Source organism: Triturus cristatus, chromosome 2_1 (assembly GCF_964204655.1).
Source record: "Triturus cristatus chromosome 2_1, aTriCri1.1, whole genome shotgun sequence".
NCBI lineage: Eukaryota > Metazoa > Chordata > Amphibia > Caudata > Salamandridae > Triturus > Triturus cristatus.
The window spans coordinates 529,237,845-529,243,496 of record NC_140581.1 but is presented as its reverse complement, the minus strand read 5'-3'; the positions used below and the strand labels follow the sequence as shown (position 1 = coordinate 529,243,496).

Below are 5,652 nucleotides of genomic sequence, written 5' to 3'. Positions count from 1 at the left end.
ATCACCCAGGTACTTCCCCAGGGCACAGCTGGGGCCATTACAGGGTAGCACCGCTCCCTTCGTCCCCCCACAAGGTGAGACCCCCGATCACCCTTTGCAGGATCCCTACCTCCCCGGTCCTGTCATTGAGGTACACCACCGGAGTGCCTTGCCATCTGTCCCACCTTAGCGGGGTGCAGGCAGGCAACCGGTCTGCCCCGGGGTGCCTGGCTGTCTGTGGTATTCCATGGCTGACAACGGGTACTGTCACGGATACCCACCTTCATGGTCGGGATCTGGGGAGGGCCACTTCCCTACCAGGCATTTTGGGTTCTCACATGCCCCGCGGGCCTCGGTCTCTAATCCTGGAAAAGAGCTGTGCTGCTGTTACCCCTACAGCCCAGGGGCAGTGTTCCCAGGCTCCCCCATGCTACGGCATCTGACTATGACCTAAGATCAGATGTGGTGACCTACTGAATTTAAGCATATTACTAAGCGGAAGAAAATAAACTAACCAGGATTCCCTCAGTAATGGTGAGTGAAGAGGGAAGAGCCTAGCGCCGAATCCCCAACACAGCGTGCATTTCCTCCGTGGTGGTGCTTTGCGAGCGGCTCTGTCATTGTGAAGACTTCGGGTGGCAGGTGGCTCTCCGCGCCTATAAAGAGTGTTACAGCCCCCATGGCATCAACTTTGCAGTGTACTTGGGGCCAAGGGAGATTCAAACACCTCCTAACAACTGGAACTGACTCTCTTACCACTTGTCCTCCAGCACCTCTGGGGCCAGACTCTAATAGGAAATAATGCTGGTTGCCCGGGAAGGTGCCCTCCTTCCATGTGGAATCTGATCCACAACATCCGACTGCAAGCTCTGCTACTGCACCTCCACATCATCATTCTTAATATGCTCACCAGCCTTTCTTGCTGCCAACAAGGCCCTCAGCACATTTTGCAGCTCCTCCTTTCCAGCAGGGCCTCTAAAAGAACACTTGAAATCCTTACAAATATTTTTAAGTTGAGGCACTGTTTAGGACTCCAGTTTCTCCTGGCAAAAATCAAAGGGAAGTCTTTTTAGTGCACAAGACACTGCTGTACCTGATCTGGCTTCAGGCACAGTACATGTGAATGGAGACAGCTTTGTATGAGGTTAGGCAGAGCCCTATTCAGGGGTCAGTGACAACTCCTCCCACCACTCTAGCACAGGAAGACCCATCAGCCTGGTGATGGGCCATGAGGTTTTGCAGGGAACACCTTCCTGCTCAAAATCAATAATTTAAGGCATTTTCCGCTTTCTATGCATGCTGCAGAATGCACCATGCATAAAAAGAAAAAAAAGAGGAGAAAAAAAAGAGTTTCTCCTCGTTGCACCACTCCTACACCGCCCTAGGGGAGGCATAGGATTCTGACACATTCCCAGCTTTATATAATTTGTAAATCGGTGAATGTGTCACATTCCATGAATGTTGCGTGGGAACACCCACAGCAACACCCATAGAATACTCCTTTTACACAGAGTAATGCGGAAAAGGGGCCCATATTTACAAGGCCATGAAAAGTCACACAGGGTGACTTTAAGTGGCCTTGTAAATATGGGCAGGCACACTGCGCCACCAGTGTGTCAAAATAAATGACACACCTGCAGGTCAATGCCCTTGTAAATGAGGCCCCAAATCTCTATCTCTTCTCAATTGGAAGTTACACTTGTAAGAGGCTGCAAGGCAGCTCCAATGATAACCTATGGGAGAGATAGTCCTAGTAATATTGAAAAACGAAATTAGCAGTATTTCACTATCAGGACATGTAAAACACACCTTTATACGTCCTACCTTTCAAAAACACTGTGCTGTGCCCATGGGGCCACCTTGGACCTACCTTAGGGATGCCTTAAATGTAGTAAAATGGCAGGTTTGTGCCTGGCAAGTGGGTGAACTAGCCAGGTTGACATGGCAGTTTAAAACTGCATTCACAGACAGTGAAGTGGCAGGTGTTAGAACTGGGGGTCTCTAGTTGGCTGAGGTAGGTACCTTAGGCCAAATAGGGACCCTTGCTTCCACGTCAGGGAAAGGAAGGACACCTGCTCAGATAGCCCCTGCTCACCCACTCGGTAGCTTGGCACGAGCAGCCAGACTTATCTTCAAGGCAAGTGTGTAAAGTATTTGCAACCACGCTCTCAGTAACCCAATGATGACACCACTAATGGACTCCACACGAGTTTCATAAAAACCAGGTATATGTTTACATAAAAAGATATACGATGAGAAGACACGATAAAAAATCCAACATATCCATATTTGTAATATTCCTCCTGGCCGGTTATTAGGCCAGCCAGCCCTTGTAGGTTCTTGCGGTATTAATGAGTAATTGGCTATGATCCAATGCAGCCCCAATGCAATGCTATGCAGTTTGTAATGCAAGAATCAGGCACTTCGCAATGTAAAAATAATGCAACAATCAAGCAGTTCGTAATGCCAAATAATGCAATGCGTAATGCAACAATCAGGCAGTTTGTTATGCAGACTAATGCAATGCATAATGCATAATGCAACAACCAGGTAGTTTGTTATGCAAAAATAATGCAATTCGTAAAGCAACAAGCAGGCAGTTAGTAATGCAGAAATAATGCAATGCGTAATGCAACAATCAGGCAGTTCGTAATGCAGAAATAATGCAATGCGTAATGCAACAATCAGGCAGTTTGTAATGCAGAAATAATGCAATGCGTAATGCAACAATCAGGAGGTTCGTTATGTAAAAATAATGCAATGCGTAATGCACTCCGGCACGATCACGGTGCTTTAGACGGTCTCTCCGTCACTCGCACTGACTCGCGGTCGGCTTCGGCCAACATATGTCCCCAACACGGGTATGGTGTAAACCAAAGTGCAGCTCCACACTCCGGCCCGGGTACTGCCACTGCTCGGCAAGTATGGGCTGTGATACGAGCTTGAGCAGAGGCTCGCGCTGCAAGAATGGGAGAGGCTGAGAGCGTGTCTCTCCAAGCCTGCACCCCGCCCCAGGCAGGGACACACGTTACCTGGGGGGTGCGACCTCGCTCTCCTCTCCTCTTCTCATGACTTTGTGGATTCCGGGCTGTGGAACTCTGGCCTTCCCCCGACGGGGATGGTTCGAAGTCCCGCTCTGGCAACAGCGGGCTCAGGCCGGCAGCACAGCTCCTCTGGGGATGCCGGTCTGGGCCAATAGCGATAACGAAGATCTCAGGCTGCAACACGGCACATGCACACAGCGTCGCTGAGACTCACTTGAGCTTTGGGTGTGCACGATCACAGGGCAATCCTCACAAAGGTCCCAGGCTGCAAGAAGCACACGCACACAGCGTCGCTGAGACTCACTTTGGTTCCGGGTGCACACGATCACAGGGCAATCCTCACAAAGGTCTCAGGCTGCACGAAGCACATGCACACAGCGTCGCTGAGACTCACTTAGAAATCTGGGTGTGCACAATCACAGGGCAATCCTCACAAAGGTCACATGCATAAAGCGTCGCTAAGACACACCTGCATGTGTCTACCCTTTGCCAACAGGTGTGGGTAACATGCTGATTGCTGATATTTATTGGGAATTGCAATTATTAAGTGTGTGTCCTAAGCTTGCATTGATTAAGTCTCTACCCTTTGTACACACTGCCTGTTGCTACTACCAATAGCATTGTTTAGTTAGGTCCTTGGATTGGCCCTGCTGGGTTGGCAAGAGCCCTGGAGGAGTGTAGAGAAGGCAATCAAGCTTGACTATCTACAGGAAATAAAAGTCATAAAAAGGTTTCTGTATGTGAACCTCTGAAAGCATCATTAAGGGCGGGGAGGCTCGAGCAACTGTTGGTCCCAGCCTGAAACCCTCCGATGCCTCCCAGATGGAACACAGCATAGGCACAGGACCCAGCACTATTCTTACTTGCCTTGGCCAGCAAAGCAGTCTGTGGTCGCTGGGGCTCTTGAGTGAGGTCTAGGCATGGGGCGGGCTCTTACACCTGGGAGGACTCAACTGATGTATGCAAGAGGGACTGGGATTGGGGATGAACCTGGCGCCTCTGGGAGGAGATGGAATCCGCACTCAACCAGCACGACCCTTCAGGGGAAACCGAATGGCAGTGCCTTGCAGTGTTTGGAGCAACCGTCAAAGGTCCTGTCACCAAAGGCACTCCTGCACCCGTTCTTGACCGGACTGGGCTTAGGAGGGACAAGGAGGGGAAGCCTTGATGGGGCATCAGGTCATCTTGCTGCACGGGCAGTGGATGGTAGGTTGGCACCACCTTCCTCCCTCCTCTCCTGCTCCCACAGGTAGACACACATTGCAAAACATTGCCTGTGACTGTTGGCGGTGGATCACTCGGCTCATGCGTCAGTGAAGAACTCAGCTAGCTGTGAGAATTAGTGTAAATTACAGGACACATTGATCATTGACACTTTCAATGAAACTTACGGCCCTGGGTTCCTCTCCTTCCTGAGGGTTGCTCGAGAGTCAATCACCCAGGTACTTCCCCAGGGCACAGCTGGGGCCATTACAGGGTAGCACCGCTCCCTTCGTCCCCCCACAAGGTGAGACCCCCGATCACCCTTTGCAGGATCCCTACCTCCCCGGTCCTGTCATTGAGGTACACCACCGGAGTGCCTTGCCATCTGTCCCACCTTAGCGGGGTGCAGGCAGGCAACCGGTCTGCCCCGGGGTGCCTGGCTGTCTGTGGTATTCCATGGCTGACAACGGGTACTGTCACGGATACCCACCTTCATGGTCGGGATCTGGGGAGGGCCACTTCCCTGCCAGGCATTTTGGGTTCTCACATGCCCCGCGGGCCTCGGTCTCTAATCCTGGAAAAGAGCTGTGCTGCTGTTACCCCTACAGCCCAGGGGCAGTGTTCCCAGGCTCCCCCATGCTACGGCATCTGACTATGACCTAAGATCAGATGTGGCGACCTACTGAATTTAAGCATATTACTAAGCGGAAGAAAATAAACTAACCAGGATTCCCTCAGTAATGGTGAGTGAAGAGGGAAGAGCCTAGCGCCGAATCCCCAACACAGCGTGTATTTCCTCCGTGGTGGTGCTTTGCGAGCGGCTCTGTCATTGTGAAGACTTCGGGTGGCAGGTGGCTCTCCGCGCCTATAAAGAGTGTTACAGCCCCCATGGCATCAACTTTGCAGTGTACTTGGGGCCAAGGGAGATTCAAACACCTCCTAACAACTGGAACTGACTCTCTTACCACTTGTCCTCCAGCACCTCTGGGGCCAGACTCTAATAGGAAATAATGCTGGTTGCCCGGGAAGGTGCCCTCCTTCCATGTGGAATCTGATCCACAACATCCGACTGCAAGCTCTGCTACTGCACCTCCACATCATCATTCTTAATATGCTCACCAGCCTTTCTTGCTGCCAACAAGGCCCTCAGCACATTTTGCAGCTCCTCCTTTCCAGCAGGGCCTCTAAAAGAACACTTGAAATCCTTACAAATATTTTTAAGTTGAGGCACTGTTTAGGACTCCAGTTTCTCCTGGCAAAAATCAAAGGGAAGTCTTTTTAGTGCACAAGACACTGCTGTACCTGATCTGGCTTCAGGCACAGTACATGTGAATGGAGACAGCTTTGTGTGAGGTTAGGCAGAGCCCTATTCAGGGGTCAGTGACAACTCCTCCCACCACTCTAGCACAGGAAGACCCATCAGCCT

The 5,652-nt window shown here is 51.0% G+C and overlaps 1 pseudogene; it reads left to right on the top strand.

Moving 5' to 3' along the window:
* Positions 1-4,301: 4,301 nt before the first annotated feature.
* LOC146865599 (5.8S ribosomal RNA) lies at positions 4,302-4,456 on the top strand (annotated as a pseudogene).
* Positions 4,457-5,652: the final 1,196 nt, after the last annotated feature.